General features: G+C 38.4%; 1 protein-coding gene across 1 annotated transcript in view; it reads right to left on the bottom strand.

Moving 5' to 3' along the window:
• PDSS2 (decaprenyl diphosphate synthase subunit 2) overlaps positions 1-18,111 on the bottom strand; it is a 114,450-nt gene that overhangs the window by 67,624 nt on the left and 28,715 nt on the right. The gene's annotated exons all lie outside the window — the stretch shown is intronic.

Raw genomic sequence — 18,111 nt, 5'->3', positions numbered from 1 at the left:
AAGCTAAAGGTCCATTTGGATTTTTTTCTCATTACATTTACACCACTTCACAACACAATAATATCTTCGGTACACTATTTCACTTATGCAGACATGTAAATATATATATATAAAAGTAATTTAAATATGCTTCCACATGAAAAAGTTCATGTGCTACTGCAGATAACCACTCTATTTCTTTCGTCAGTCTTCCTAACTATTCCCTCAGTGACAGAGCGGACCACATGCCTCCAAAAGCTCAGTGGAGAACAAGCTGGCTCAGGCGGCTGGTGCTGGGTGAGCCTGGTCCCACATGACCATGCTCACAGCACCATGCACAGCTGTGGTGTGAGGGAAGGCTTCCAAGAGGAATGCACAAGGTTATGGCTTGAGACAGCTTCAGAGTTTGGTTCAACTGAGTTTTAAGAACCGAGTGGATGTCAAACATTTACAATCACAGCTAAAACTTGGCCAGGTGCAAGCATCAGCCACCAGTCTTAACCTTCAACAGTGCAATTCCACATTAGCCTCTTAATAGGGCAATAAAATGAAAATGGCAATTCACACAACTCTAAAGATAGTGAAAGATCTAGCAATGTAAGATATGTGAGGGGTGGCTGCAGTTCTTGGGTTTGCTCAGCCCAGAGCAGAGGAGCTGAGGAGGAGCCCTCATGGCGGCTGCAGCTCCTCACAGGGAGCAGAGGGGCAGCGCTGAGCTCTGCTCTGTGTGACAGCGACAGGGCCCGAGGGAACGGCATGGAGCTGTGTTAGGGGAGGGGCAGTGAAGTTAGGAAGAGGTTCTTCTCCAGAGGACGCGGGCATGACCCTGAGTGCAAGGAACACTGGGACAGTGCTCTTAGACATAGGGTTTGGTTTTGGGTGGTGCTGTGTGGAGCCAACAGTTGGACTTGGTGGTCCTTGTGGGTCTCTTCCAACTTGGGACATTCTGTGATTCTATGAACACGTTACCTTGCTACCTTGTAGCAAATCACAAACTAATCAAAATGTTTCTGTAAATTAGGAGAACGTGGGTAATCAGTATTTCTGTGGGAGACTAAATTCAGCACAGACGTCAGTATTTAACACAGGACTCAACTTTCTGAGGAAAAGCCAAGTCACAGCCATCAGCTCTCACTTCTTCCATCCACAACGATCCTTTAAAAAAACTGAATACAGCAGCATAACAACTGCTGAAAGGAAGATGCTGTACAGCTTTTCAGAGCAGACAATGGTTTCTCTTTGTAAACCACTCACGCAGTGCTTCCCAACCATTGAAAACCAGGAAAGCTTACACGGCTCAGATCAGTTCCTAAGACACAGAGTGGTACTGCAATGTACAACTTTGTTTTGCTCACCAGGTATATATGGGGAGGGATTTAAAGATGAGGAGAAAGCTGCTTACCATTAGTATCCTGTGAATTTTCACCTTACATACCTTCATTCCCATAGCACACAAAGGAATGGCTATTCTTACCACGCTTCTCTGGTTGAGCTTCAGCTGACCACACTACTTACAAGCAAACAAGTTACACAGCTGATGCAACTAAGTACTAATAGAGTCCTCATATTTCCTCAACACTTAACATCGCTAAAAAAAAAAAAAAAAAGGTGATTTCAGGAAAACAAATATACATATTTTTTTTACCCATATACATATACTGGTAAAATAAGAGTGCCTGACACAATATATACAGGATCCCAAGAGAAAAGAGTAGTGTTGTCTGTTTTTTTAAACAAAACATAACAAATTTTGCTGATACTTTAAGTCAGAATGCTTTGGTTTTCCATGCTCAGCGCTCCATAATTTTCCAACGGACACATTATTACAGATAGAAGAAAACTGTCCAGACCACCACAAGACTTTAAAGCACCAACCTTTAAACAAGGCACTGCCCAGAGAGACACTGGTGGAAATGAAGTGCTGCAGTGCTTTTAACCTAATAAAGCTTATAATAACGCTTAAGTGAGGAATGAGAGATAATTACCTGTACTGAAAATACTTGAACAGATTCATAGCAATAAGGAAAACAATTGTTTTAGAGCTGTTCTGGGGGGTTGCAACCACACTCAAAAGAATGCCTTGCATTTTTAGCAGAATGTTATTAACGAGAACTGCAGATGTGGGTGGAGGAAGAACAGAACATAAAAATTACATAGTGTAATAGTAAGGAGCAACACGTCTGTCATTTCTACACCTAGTCATATAGACTAAATCCAAATCCATATGGTTTGGATGCAATTTTAGACAGAATTTTCTATGAATTACCAGACCCACATTCAAAGTCTTATTCCCTTCAAAACATGACTGAAGCTGTGTTACTGACATGTAACATATCCGTACTAAAGCAAACCGCATGAGACTTGAAACAAATAAAGCCTACGGTGATCATCCTTTAGAGGCTGGAAACTACTGCAGCTACTTGACATGGCTTCAGGGGTCACATTCACATTCAGAATTAAGCTCCCAAGAGATATTCTGCACAAGTAACAGCTACACAAAAGTCTTCCAGATGGTGCAATTAGTCTTGATGGGTATGTGGCAGGAGACAGGTGCCTCTAGGGAAAAAAAAGTGAACTAAAAGCTACCCAAGTGAAATTGTGCACACAGAAAAAAAAAAAAAAGATGCTTCAAGCTCAGACTCTTTTAGAAAGCCTCAGCTGAACACAAGTGTTCATGTACATGCACAGTGTAGCTTTCCCCCCCCCCCCCCCCCCCAAAAAAAAAGCAAAAAAAAAAACCAACCAGGAGTGTAATTTTGCTTGCTTGCTGTGGAGTTACAGGCTGAGTATCTTGCAAATAACATACTACATCTTCGGGGGACCTCATGTCAAAAGAAGTAGGTAAGTAAACACTGCGACAATTCAGTTTTGCAAAACGTTATGAATTTCAGGGGAGGTGTGGAGTGAGCATTTACTCGAGATATTATCCATGCGATAGAATAACCCGTCTGAAAACGCAGATTCTCGGTTTGAAACAGAATATTGTTCACAAAAATTTAATCTGAAAGCACAGGGGAGAAGAGCCCAGCTCTGAAACATGCGCAGTGTGACACCATACAGACACAAGAGGCTCACACCACCCACTCAAGCAATGACACTGGCTAATAGCTAATGTGCTGCAAATTACACCTCCTACTACCAGAGTCCTCTGCTGCAGCGAATAAATCAAGCAAACACAAGCATTTCCCTTACTGCTCTGTGTATTTTTCCACATGTGCAGCCATTTCAGTACATTCTGCAGTTAAAATACTAACCTTCAATAAGTGTGAGGCTTAACTCCTGCATTAATTTCCGTTTCTATAAATAAATAAGTAAAAAACAGAGTACTGATTGCAAGCTCTATTCCTACTTTTGAGCAATGTTGATTAAATGCCGTGAAGATTTAAAGTTATTTGCATTATAGCAGGTCCTCAGGCAAATACAGCTAACGTTCTTACCATTTTTTTTCATTCTATCATATCCAGAATTTAAACTATAAGAAACATGCAAAATAGAGTGGTGACTGTAAAGAAGAGGTGGATGTGGGTGAAATATGGGAGGGGAAAAAAGCCACAGCCAACTGGATCAACTGAATGAATGGGGACGTATAAGAGATCAAATCTATATGCAGGAGTGCTGGTTCCAATTTAATAGCTAAGAACTCAGGAAAAAAAAAGATCTAATTAAAACAGATATGATAAGGTATTTTACAGTGGTCAAAAAGAGAGCTGATAAATGTTCAGTCAAACATGTCTGTTTTCCAAATGTTCTGCTCATTGCCAATGCAAAAAGGCAAGGCTCTGTCTGCAGCCCTCCCATTAGTTACCCAGCGGGCCCCCAGGGTGACCTTCTCTCACAGCCCAGGTGGGTGCTCCAATCACTGCCCTGATGGCTAGGGGCTAAGTGAACAAATGGCTCTTCTTCTCTTCTCTTTTGGTGATTCTGCCCTTTCCACACATTCTATCGATGGTGTCCCACTGACAGAATCGTTCATTTTGGTTTGGGTCATACTCGAGATCTGTTTATTTACACGGGGATGAAAAGCAGGGAAAGATACTGGGTGCTGAGCAGCCATTTCTCAGCCTCCCCCACACAGATGTTGAACAAAAGGAGGGGAAAAAATCACCTGTTTACACAGCACTTAATAAAAAGCAACTGGAAAAGGACTGCAACAACCACAATCAATTATGCTGATAAAAAAAGATTTATAAACCTAGGATAATGTCTTTGAAAAACACAGGCTAATATTAAGCTGAAATAAAAACTGTTCTGAAAAAGAAACATCTCAATTCTACCCGACAATCTCAGATGTGACAATATAAACACAGTTTAAATCTGTAACACCTAGGGAAAGTAACACCTATTTTATCCAAGACAGAAAGTTTATAAGAATATACACATGGTTGCAGGTGCTACTACATTAAAAAAAACATTTTTTCAAAATTAGTCAAATTAATTAATGTTAATCAAAATCAAATATAACTGATGATTCTATATCTAGTGCTAGAAGCAAATGACAGAGTTATTTGGTGAGAATATTGGATACTTTATTAGAAATGTAAGAGTTCTACTAGCCTCAGGGCTTTTATCCAATTTGTTTTATTAATGACTAGTCAGAAGTAAATAAGAGAAAACTTTCCTGATATTCATTTTCTTAACAAATGCTAAACCACTCTATTACAGATGCACTTACTTGAATCACATGATTGACCATATGACCACACTCAAACAGGCATACACTATTTAATTATATATTTTGTTTATGTTAACAGCAGTCTATAGTGACTTATTTTCACCTACTGAAGCTTCAAGTACATATTAAATAACCCTCTAGACAACGTGTCTTCAAACACATTAAAAATACTTGTCAACTGGAAAAAAAAAAAAAAAGCCTTATCATGCCACATGTTTTGAGCATAGTTATCACAGAATGGCTCAGGTTGGAAGAGACCTTAAAGCCCACCCAGTCCCACCCCTGCCATGGGCAGGGCTGCCACCCCCTAGCTCAGCTGCCCAGGGCCCATTCAACCTGGCCCTGTGTGCCTCCAGGGATGGGGCACCCTGCTTCTCCAGGCAGCCTGGTCCCACGGATGGGGAGACCGACTAAAGAACATTCAACATACATTAAAATTACAGCTTATAGGAAAGGTAGGTGTTTAAGCTGGAATTGGACTCAATTATCTGTGTTGGTTCTTTCCAGCTCAGGATATTCTTTCTGGGGCTGTTACTTACACCTATTTCTTCTGGCTTCAGTATATATCCCATATGCTGTAGTACTTTCAAAAATAAAATTCCAACACCTTTTTAAACACAGCAATGATCACAAATAATGGAACCTTCAAGAAAACTCTAGAAACCAAAAGTTTAAATAAATTTGTGGAGATTCAAATGGGCAAGGCCTCACAAAAGTCAAATGCCATAAAAAAAAAAAAATTTAAAAGCTGCAGGTTTTGGGGCGTTGCAAAGCAAATAGTGATACTTGATGATGGCTAAGTGGCAGTTTGCTGTCTTTGAACATTTATGGCTCCTACAAATTGATACAACATTTGAATTGTTAAAAGATTTCTTTTTTCTTGGAGCCTTTAAAACCCCATTCAAACATAAGTATCAGTCTGCCATTCACTGCTACTGGACTTAGTTGGCTGTCCAAAGGCAGAAGTTACATGAATCATTACCATGATGACATACTTCTGTTGGGTTTTTTTTTTTTTTTTTTTTTTAAAGTTTCTGATACACTGACTTAATTTACTATAGGTTACCCCCAAAGATCAATGGGAAGAATTCCTGCTAATAACAAACAAACAAAAACAGTTCTGGGCTCCTAATTTTCCGCAAAATTTATTAGCAGCTGAGTACCAAGAGGATAGAGCTTTATTAGGTAAGAAGAGGACAACTAGATTTTTTCATGAGTTGAAAAAACACAGCACTGGGTTAACTAAAGTTTCCGTAGAACTGGCTGCAGGTTGCATGGTCATTTTAAGATCAGAAAACAACCTACAATGAAAAAGAAGATCCTACAATAAAAATATCAGGCAGCTACAATCACACATTATCTGAAATACATTAATTACTCAGAAGAAGTTTTCATTACAGATTTGTTATAATAATACTACCTTCCCCCCATCAGATGAGCATTAGAGGTGGCAAAAGCACTACCTTAAGGTTGACATTAAGACACCAAAAGGGGAAGAAAAAAAAAGTAGTATTTTTAAGCCAACTGCCAACCTTTGCTGGTTTTCCTGGTCAGTGTTGGCTTGATCTTGGAATGTGATGTGGATAACATGCAAGCTAATACCACAAAAAGCAGTCAGTGTCTGAATGCAATTACTCTGACCAGCAGTTGCTTGCAGGTCTGGCACCCCTATTTTTTCTAACCACAAATACTTAGACAGAAGCCTAATTTTTGTGTGTCTGATTTCTCCGTCAATATTTACTTTATTTAAACTCAGTGGGAGGTACAGCATAGCACCTCACTGCCAACCAGTATCAAGAAATCTACTCAAGCACAAGGCTACCTTTTTGAAAAGATGTAAGAATATTCTGCTAAATGAAAGGAATATAAATACTTTGAATGACAGAAATATTATTAGCTTCACAAAGCTAATGATTTCAGACACCTCTGGAGCCCAGTGTCACTTTGACAATATTGTAACAGTAAAGCCTGTCATAAAGATGTATTTTGTATGAAATAAACTCTACTAGGAAAATGCAACAACGAAATAGGTCAGCTCCTGGCCATCATCTCACAATGAAAATGCTCATAATGTGTTTTACAGATGTAGGAAATAGAAAAAGCAAAACTGTTGAGACGCGCATTGTCATAATAGAATGATCTAAAAAGTTCTTATAACCTTTTGTACTCAGCAATATTTCTAAACAACTTAACTGGTCTTCTGCATTATTTAGATGGATTACAGATATGTAATCTCTAAAAACAGACAGCTCTTCAGTAGCAGTGAACATGAGCTTCAGAAGATTTTTTTCACTTAGTCCAAGTAGCTTAATATAAATTAAGCCTGTAAATACAATCTTCCTTTTAAATAGAAAGAAACAGAAGTTGTTTTAAGTGGTTGAAAACCAACCGGCACCAATAATCTGACTGCAGCACCTTTTCTAAAGGCTTTACATTTGTCAATACCTACTGAAGTTAAGTGCTTATACACAGTAAAAGCCTTTCACAAACTTGAAAGGAAGCAGAACAACAACAAAAACAACTTAAACCACAGCAGAGAGTTAGGACAGAATGCAAGGCAGCAACACACAAAGGCAGCAACACATACACACAGTTAGAAAAGAGAAGAAATATACATATTCTGAGATACTAATAGTAAATGTATATTCTTCCAAATACCACATACTGGGGGCATCTCAGTGGCTTCTTTCATAATTTTAATTGAAAAACAATTTAAGCCAACAGTAGAGAACACAAACCCAGACCATAACTCTTACTACTATTATCTTAATTACATTTTTTCTCTAGATTACTCATTCTAGAGGGTCACTTTGCAGTGAGACCCGAGTAGGCAACTGTGATTATTGATTATTATCATTGATTATTATTTTTTTTAATCCAGTAATAAAAATTCTTAATTTGACCTTTACCCAAATTCTGTAGGATCATTCCACATTGTCAATACCACAATGAGGATTGTTCACGTGAACAGGAAAAACTCATTTGACAAAGATAAACACAACACACGACAAATATCTGCCTCCTTTTCCTGGATCATTGCTAAGCATCAAATGGAGTCATTAAGTTACAAATGGCACTCCTTAAATTTATGAAGTAATGAAACAAGATACAGTGCAAAAATGCTGAAAGCATATTACAGCAAAGCAATTGTTAGGAAAAAAAGAATCACTGGAGAACTTTAGAGATTTCCTATTATTTCTCCTTCAGAAAAGACAAGACTTTAGAAAGCTTGAGAATTTAAGCAAACACTTGTGGTTTTGGAAATGCTGGTTTCCATGGCAACCAGTAAGGTCTTCTTTATATAGCATTATAAACAGATGGTAAAGACTGGTCATGTTTGCTTCTTTGCCAGCATATCAATAGAACTGCTGTGCTACTCGATCTAACGTATTAGAGTTATTAAGTAACTTGGGTATTTGAGCAACAAAATCTACAAATCAGACATGCTTAACTAGTGCCTTTTTTCCATAAACACATGAAGAGCCCCAACAGTAAAGTCACTGTAGTCTATACAGTCAGACTTCTTTGGCAAAGCTTTCTATAAATGTTTTCTCAGCACTTGCCATGCAGGGTACGTTACTACCACAAATATGTATCTGACAGGGATTAAAATAATGAATTTGAACAGGAAATAAAAGTGTCACTGTATTTACACCTACTGGTAGTAAAGTGTGCTTTAGAATTATGTTCTTGTTATATTACATTTGGAATTGTTCAGAGAAGACATAGCAAACTGTAAACTCACCTTCCTTATGTCTCAATAAGCAGACGTTATTCTGGCAGGTGATTTGTAAAATACAAAGAATCACATTTCTTTACGTTTCAGTCCTTCAGTTGTAGCTACAGTATATAATGTGCAAGTGTTTTTGTTTTACAAATGGCTGGAAGTATCAAGAGAATTTGACTGGTTACTGAATCTGATTTGGTACCTCTCCGGGAAAGTCTGAAGCAGGACCTACCAGCAGTGCATGCTAACAGAGATTCTTGCCATTGCATTCACTTATTCTTCCTGTGATTTGGCTGTGTAACACATCTCATGCCATAACTCAGGGAAAAAAAAAAAAAAAAGAAGAAGAAGAAAAAAAAAAAAGGAAAACAGGAAAAAAGGGAGATATAGAACACCTATGGCATACTGACCATTTCAGAAGTCCAACACAGACATTTTAGATCAAAGTATTACCTGTAACCAGATTAAAAAATACTTTATAAACAAATTATTTTTACAAAATGGATCCAGCTCCCACTGAAATACAGCAGACTCATGTCGTTTTCCAATTTCGATCAGTGCTTGCACAGGAAGTTCTCATAAAACAGTTAAAAATAAATAGAATTTTTAAAGTCTGATTTTTTCTCACTAAGCAGTGGTTTAATGAAAGGACAAGAAGCAATGGGCAGAAGCTGAAAGAGAAGAAATGTCATTTGCATATAAGAATTTATATTTGCTAATTCTGAGTGTGATCTTACCTCGGCCCCAACTCAATATCCCATGGGTCACAACCATGAGCACAACCTGTTCTAGGGGGCTGTGCTTTGAGCATAGGGTGCAAGCTGAACTAGCTGGTCTACAGAGGGCTCTTCCAAAGTCAGTGACTTTGTGCTTTTATGTACAGTGCAAACATTTACTATTTGACCCACTTATGTGCATTAACCATAAAGCTGAATAACAAGGGCATATGTGTTTTGAAAGTTTGGTAAGAATGCAAGAGAGTGTGCAACTGTTGGAAAGAAGAAACAGGCCTACTGGGATGAAAGTCAGCATCTACTGGAAAAAATATTAAGTGCTAGAGCATTGCTCTCCTATTCAATAGCCATACAATTTAAAATTTTAATGAGTGCTATGCTTATGAAGGAAAAAAAAATGGAAATTTAAATCCCATTCTTCCTTGAGTGAAGAGAAAAAAAGGTATGTGCATTAAAGTGCATCTGAATAGCAGTTTCAGATTGAAAAGGTACACTAGTCCTAGATAGAAGGACTACTGAAATTGAACACAAGCTTTTACATTCATTCTATATTATACTGCCTACTACTTAGCTATTTATTTTTTTTTAAATGCTTTAAGGCCCATTTTTGAAAAATCTACAATTTCTATAGCTGACAGAGACTAGAAGAACTTTATTATCAACAGAACTGCATTAATTGTGACCCCACATGCATTCAGCTCCTGGACTCACAGCATAAGAAAGACTTGGACTTGTCGGTGTGAGTCCAGAGATGGAGAGGATGTTTAGAGGGCTGAAGATAGATCAGATAGATGGCCTACAAGAATTACAAGTAAAGACTTTTGACAAGGTCATGTAGTAACAGGTCAAGGGGGAATAGCTTTAAACTAAAAGAGGGGAGATTTAGGTTAGCTTTAGTAGGAAATTCTTTACTCAGAGAGCGGTGAGGCACTGGCACAGCTGCCCAGAGAAGCTGTGGACATCCCATCCCTGGAGGTGTTCAAGGCCAGATTGGATGGGGCCCTGGGCAGCTGAGCTAGAGAGGGGCAGCCTTGGCCATGGCAGAGGGTAGGACTGGGTGGGCTTTACGGTCCCTTCCAATCCAAACCATTCTATGATTCTAAGTGTCACTTCTTGCTGTACGTGAAAATATACATTAAAGAAAAACAACAACAACAACAACAACAACAACAAAAAGGTGGAGGTGCAAAGGCAAAACCTTTATGAATTCCATATCAGTGGGATTTCAATTTAGGAAATTAAAATTAAATTTTTTTTTAAAACTCAGTCAGCCGAGTTTTAAAAAGCAAAACAAAATTTGGAGCAGAATATGGAGTGAAGGGCAAAAACATGGCTTGCGTCGTTCAGAAGGACTCTAGGCTTCACATGCAAGAGATGAGACAACCTAACCCTTACACTGCTTTATTTAAAGAAGACATGATATAAAAAGATGAACTACAACTTAAAAACAGTACACTGACAGAAAGAGATGCAGTTTTGTAATAGAGCTACTAGTGCTGGAAAGGCACTAGTGGTACTGATTGCCTCAATTTTTCCTCGACTGCCTGGTGCCAGAATCTGAAGGACAAAGTTAAGGATCGTAGCCTAGCAGAATTACTGGAGTCCATGAGAAAAAAAAAAAAAAAAAAAAAAAAAAGGCAAGAGAAAACAAGGCAGGAATGTGAAGCAGGAACCTCATTTCTCTCCACTGGAGTGACCTCAGTTGCATGGCAAACATGTGGAAAGCAGCACTGCTAACAGTGAAAAGAGCTACAGCAGAGCTGCCACAGAAGGAGTGTACTTTATTAAAATGTTATTCTTGGAGAAGAATCAAGAAAAATGAAAAAAAAAAATGAACGACATGCTAGACTTGTCACTTTGCTTTAAAGAAGCCTATTTACTACTTCAGGTGCCTACAGAACAAGGAAAACTTATTCACTACAGAGCCAGGCAACCTTGGAAAAACTTCCAAGACAAATATCCTAAGATAAAAGGTAAAATAAAGGAATCTTCTTCAGACTTCTGAAAAATAAAGATTATCCAAGGTCCATCACCTAGGGGAAACTTCAGCTCTAGAGAGCTACAGGTGAAGCTGCCAGAAAGAAAATTACTCCATAATTAAAAGTCTCAAGGAAAGAAATTGAAAGTTGCTGATTTGATCCTGCCTCCGAGACACCGAGGGGCAAACAGAAAACAAAGGTTCTGACAAAGGAATACAGCACTGATGTTAAATCTTTCCTGAGACAAAAGATGAAATGAATGAGGAGACAGAAATTTCTGGCTGTGATTTCCAAGAAAGATAACCAACATTTTTATACAATTTATAAAAATATGGAGATTATCCAAGCACACCTGGAATTTTATTCTAACATGGCACTCATTTTGCCATGTAGCTCTAAACAACACTAAAAGTTCCCATTACCATCAAGCCAGAATAGAATTGGCATTTTTAGCAGTAGCTTATCTTCAGCAAATGACAAAATTTATCTTGCATGAAAAATGCAGCCTCAAATTCCAATACAAAGTTCAGCATATTTTGAAGAATACCTGTTTCTTCTTTGAAGATCTGAAAGACTGTTTCTGCTTAATACTTTCATTTATTAAAAAATGCAACTCAACACTGTGATAAAAATATCTGAACTCTCTTATCTTAGGAAAAAAGAACGCAACTAGTCTGGAACAAAGATCAACAAGACATACCTTGTACCTGTACAGTGTGATGTTATCCAAACCAACATCTTACCATCCAACCATCACCTTACTGACAGACCATATCAAATGCTTCTGAAAGCAAACACAATGATGACATCTTTCTTTTTTTGTTTGTTTGTTTGTTATATAAACCACCACTGGAATGAAGAAAAAAACAAAAACAGCACCAACAAAAATGCTCCAGAAAACTTTTCACAACTTCTGCACAGAAGCGGCAGTGCTGCATCTCATCTGTAGAAAGAGTTGCATGAAAACTGAATTCCAGATTTCAGGATCTTTCTTAAACTTCTTAAACTTCTATCCCAGAAATAAAAGCCTCTGTGCAACAGTATTTCACAAATTACTCATCAACATTAGTAGAGCGCTGACTTGCAGAAAAAATAAGGCTCTACTTTCCTCTTAACATCGGTTTTCCCTGCTTTAGCTGTCCAGCTGTTAATTTAACTTAGCACCAACTAGGTCTGATCTCACTTATTCCACATGAGACAGAGGAAAACAAAAAAAAAATCCTAATGTACACACTCTTTGATGTGGCTTGACCTGATTAACCACCACAGCTATGTTCAACTACATTCTGGTTATGATCTGCAACTACACACTTTCCTGTAAGAAAATCTGAATGAATTTCAGGAGAAAGCTAACATCTCTGCAGAACCAAACAGCCCTGAAACTTTCACATCAATTTCTACTTCATTCAGTCAGATTTTAGAAATGGCCATTTTGTACTAATCATACATAAAATTATTCAACTACTTGAGGAGCTTGAGCTTCATACGATGAATGACACACTAAAAAACTTTAGTCCAGGGGAAAAAAAAAACATAAGGTTGCATGCTCAAAATTTTAAATTTGCTATCAGTGCTAGCCTGATCTATTCTTCTATACTGCTGTCTTTGGTTGAAACAAAACCATGCATTCAAACAAAATTTCCTCGCTGCTACACTGCATATAAGGTATTTCTTACTTCCAACATATATAGAAGTCACAATGAAAGCGATGCCTCCTCCTTATTTCTGTAGAAAATACAACAGATAAAAAGAGCACAATGATGCTACTTGATAGAGCAAATTTTCAGCTACAAAACACTCTTTTAGAACAAAGTCACCACCATTAACTATGCATTTTCACCAGCAGTGAACAAGAACCTGCATGCCATGCTTGTAAAAATGTGCACCAGTGGAGGTGAACCACTGTTTCACAGTTGTCATGACAATGTCATTGCTAGAAGAATGCTGCCCAAATTAACCTTTCATCAGCCTGAACAAATGAAACTCAGAATGTACTAAGTCTGGACTATACAGTGGATGCAGCAGGAGAGTCCAGTCAAGACTGGCAATGTTTTTCATGGTCTTCAAAGTGGTGCGAGGCCCAGCATTAGTGTACTGCAAGAGAAAGGGTGCCTTCTTCTCTGACCTGACTCTGGAAGCTCAAGCATTCAGCTTAGTCATTAGTTGTGATGCAGTGGTCAGAGTTGGTTTGTCCTGGTTCCAGGAAATCCAGAAGGATCACGCCCTTCTTATCCCAAAAGACAGTGCACACCACCTTCCCTGCTGAGGACTGCCTCTTGAACTTCTTCGATGGAGAATTCACACATTGGTACTCTAGGGACTGCTGTTTTGACTCTGATTCATAGTGGTGACACCACACCTCATCACCAGTAATGAGGCAATCCAAGAAACTGTCACCTTCAGCCTCATATTGATTCAATAGCCCCTGTCAAATTCATACATGGTGCTCTTTCAGTTCCTGGGTGAACATTCATAGGACCCATCTCTTGCAAACTCCGTGACATTCCAATGTTGCCACCATCTCTTCCAATGCACTGAAGCTGATATTCAGTTCTATACACAGTTCTCTGACTGTAATCTGTGGATGAGCTGATTGAGATGCTCTTTATTTTGTGGTGGGACATCTGTACACGGTTGCCCTTCACGTTGTTGTCGCCACTGCTGAAATGCACCACCCACTGCTTCACTGGGCTCATATCCACCGTTTGGTCTCCATCAGTGTTCAGCATGTCAGTGTCAATCAGTGTCATTTTTTCTGCATGGAGGAATTCAGTGACACACCTTTGCTGCATACACACTTCCATGTCAGACGCCATTTTGTCAGACTGCCCCTCTGCTGCCATCAGTCACAAGGCAACAACATGTAATGGGATGTTGGCAGGAAGGTTCAACCTCTACTGCCGTACCACCACCATCCACCTCTGACATCATGGAACAACATAATAAAATAGAGCATATTACTTTCAGAGCAGCCCTCACAGATACAAAATTTTCTTTTAGAAGACAAATACTAACGCAAATATTTCAGACAAAAATCCTAGCTACAAGGTACCTGACCTAGAAAAATAAAACTACATATTTATGAAAAAAATTGAGAGAACATGACAAAGGGGCACAGTTTAAAGAAGTTTTTGTGTTTTTTTCCTCCTACGTTATCCTATATTTGAAGGATAGAATCTAACTTTGGATCACAGTCAAAGTGCTTTGGCAAACTTGCTAACCTTCCACCAAAAAACCAACAGTCCAGTTATACTTTAACTGTAGTATGCTGGCAAGTTCTTTAGTATAACAAAACGTGTTCTCTACCATGCCAACAGCGGGATACATTTTAATACTTCAAGGAACCATATGCACTTCCCTTGGGATTTGTTAGCACAAGAAAAAAAGGAAAAGGTCGTTCTCATAAGTGAGCCTAATTTGCACATACACATTTGCAGCCAAGGAATATGTTTGTGTGCTACAAACTTTTTCCCCATCCCACTAAACATTTTTTCTTCCTTACTCAAGTTAAGCGCACTTCATCTGTGATTTCAATTTGCCATTGAAAAAAGTGTATGTGAAATGAGCTGCAAAATTACAGGATCATAAAACGATGTCGATTTAAATGTCAAAATGTAAATGAAAAACGTACAGATATCTTAAAAGCATGTCACTAGAATTACATATTAAAGCTTTTTTTTAATTATTATTAAAAAAAAAAGTACCACTACAATTACAATACAGCATTTTCAACAATTTTCTTTACCTATGAACTATGCTCCTCCTACTTGGCAAATACTGCTTTTAGCACTGTTAGATGCCATTCCAAAAAAAATTTGGAGATTTCATTCACTCTCTTCATTAGACTATGTAGCAGCCAGTTAGAATGCTACAACTTTCTAGTGCCTCTGTGTTTGTGCTCACGTCTCCTTTCTGCTGATGAGGTCAGCCACAGCGGATCTTTAGGTTTCTAAAATGAAACACGATTTTGTAGTGAAATGTCAGTGATCAGAAATAAAGAAAAGGCAGAAAATACAGAAACTGGATTCTCCCTGACAAAAATGGTATCAGATTCTGTGTCTTGTTGTTTCTTCCCCTCTATTCTAGCTACTCATTCCCCAAGTATGATATCAAAAATTAAAAATTTATAAGGGCCTTCCTTCTTATTACAAATTTTAGCAGAGGCATGAAACCCTGCTATCAGGAAACTGAAAACACTTACTCTACTGGAAAATATAAAGTAGAAACTATTCAAAAATCTCCAGATATAATGCAATCTGATCCAGAGGCAAGAAATAATGCAGATAAATGGCCTATGTGTACACTTCTCTCCATCTGCACTTATTCTTAGAAGCCAAACCTCAGAAGGAGTCTCCTGCCACAAACATTATTCAATCTCACAAAAGGAAAAACAAACAAAAACAAAACAAAAAAAAGAAATAAAGAAACCCACCAAGAAGACACATATTGGTTATATTTTATAACCAATATAATCTTTAGATAAACCTGCAAAAGCAAGTGATAAAAAAGGCCATTAAAAATACCCATTGAGGCTTAGACCAAATCTTCTGTTCAATCTGATGGGCAGGTTTTCGGTTTACTCCCAAAATAAGTATTCAAGTGCAACTCCAATTACAGGCTGATAGCACTATAACTGTCACCAGCAAACTGCTAGCTGCATTATACAAAGTGTTGCCAGCAGGTCAAGAGATGATTCTTCCCCCCTACTCTTGAGTTCACGAGGCCCCACCTGGAGTACTGTTCAATTCTTGGCTCCCCATACAAGAGAGACATGGACATACTAGAAGAAGTCCATGAGAGGACCACTAAGATGCTGACGGGACTGGAGCAGCTCTGCTGTGAGGAGAGGCTGAGAAAGCTGAGCCTGCTCAGCCTGGAGAAGAGGAGGCTCAGAAGGATCTCATTAATGTGTAGAAATACTCAGAGAAGGTGTAACGCAGACAGAGCCAGGCTCTTCTCAGTGGTACCCAGTGCCAGAGCGAAAGACAATGGGCACAAACTGAAACACAGGAGGCTCCCTCTGAGCACCAGGCAGTACTGCTTTGCTGTGCAGGTGACAGAGCGCTGGCACCAATTGCCCAGAAGCTGTGGGATCTCCTCCATGGAGATCTCAAAAGCTGCCTGGAAGTAGGCCTGGGCACTCTGCTCAGAGTGCTCCTGTTGAAACAGGGATTGGGCCCTGTCAACCTCAGTCACTCTGTGATTCTGTGAAACTTTCTTCTACATCTTATGCTTACTATTCTCCTTAACTTGTCCAAATTTCACCAAAATCAATTCTTCATAGACATGCTCACTCGAAACGGATTCCAATTCCAAAGCAAACTTACAAGAGCTTTGCCATATAGGCAGACCATGCACAAGCTCAGTCTCACCAAGCTACCCAGCACAATTCTTCTTTCATCACATTATTAACTAGAGAAGGATAGACTCTTAAGTAGCAAGCCACAAGAAAGAACAAAGGAAGGGACAAAGGGAGGAAGAAAAAAATCTAAACCCCACACACTAAACCTCAAAAATAAGTTATGAGTCGAGTTTCCTAATCTTTCAGAATTAAGAGTACGAGAATGAAAATCAAACATTATACTTCAGGTCCATGTTGAGATTCTCCTGCTTTTGGAAGACCACCATCTTCTTTGCAGAAATACAATTCTACAAGTCAGAGAAACAGTGACATTTCTCAACAAGCAGAACATCTCCCAAAAGCAATAGCTTTGGAGAAATTCTCAGTTTTCTCCCTCTTGGACAGACAGTAAATTTCAAATTACTAACAACCTATTATCTCTCAGATAAGACTATGTGGTTTCATCAACATGCACAGAGCAAAAATACAGAGAATGAAGAATTTCACATCCTCAACCAATGCAAATACATACAGTAGTACCCATTCATGAGAAGTCCTTCATCTTCACATACTGAAGTCATTGCTTTGAAAATATAGCAACTTCTGAGGGTGCTTTAACTCTTTCCCTGTGACAAGATTTAGAATGTTTCATGTAACTGAGTTTACTTACAACAGTAACAACTAGTTCTACTCACTATACAGAGCTTAGACAGACTACAAACTTTGGTTTGATCTTGAGTTCTCCAGTTTTAATGACTGAAACTGATAATTCAACTTTCAGGGATGCACCGCAAAGTTACAGATAAGTCAGAAATCTAAAAATAAGCACTCGTATATGTTAATAGAGTGTATACAGAAAAATGTCAATCCTGGTGCAACCTCTCAACAAGTAAAGTTTAATTAGCTCCCCTTATTGACCTTTTTAGAATTGAATCCACGGAGGCCACTGTGATAAAAAACGCAGCCTATTCTGTCTCAGTACTGGTGACTTTGTCAGAGGACGCTGTTAATGCCATCTAGAGACTTGAATGACAGTGTCATGAGTTAACGTAAATGCTTCTTTCAGGCAATAAAAAACATGCTAATTCTTGGGCTGCTCCATCAAGTAACTTTAATATTAAATTTATTTTAATGTGCTGTCCCTGATGAGTGTCCCAGTGCATAGGCAATCCCTCTTTCAAAGACTTTGTATTGAGATAATCCCAATATCCTACTAATTATACTTGCAAGTTCTTCATAACGTGTGACAGTGATTTTGTAGTACTGGTATTCTAGTTCTTATCTGACCTATTATGCCTGCAGCAGTAGTAAAATAAAAAATGTCAACACATTCTTGCTGTAAAATAATACCAGAGCTGTATGACAGCACTTACACAAGGTAACACCTAAACATGCAACATCAAACTACCTTTTTGTAAGTCAACAATGCTGCTTCAGATTCAACAACCATCTTTAAAATCCACAGAACTAAGACTTAAGAATTTATCACGCTTCAATTTAGCTCTGAAGCAGAGCAGCATCTCAGTGCATCAAGCAAGGAAATTCCAAAGTTAGCAGGTATAAATGACAACTAACACATGCATCATATAATTCTAGGTATATAGAAGGTTATTTACAAGTCAGATTCTAATGACTCACAACAATCTATAACACAGCCCAAAACCTTTCTCTTTTAATTA

This window comes from Meleagris gallopavo, chromosome 2 (assembly GCF_905368555.1).
Source record: "Meleagris gallopavo chromosome 2, MGAL_WU_HG_1.1, whole genome shotgun sequence".
Lineage (NCBI taxonomy): Eukaryota > Metazoa > Chordata > Aves > Galliformes > Phasianidae > Meleagris > Meleagris gallopavo.
Note: the sequence above shows the minus strand (reverse complement) of the source record. Positions and strands in the feature narration are given on the sequence as shown.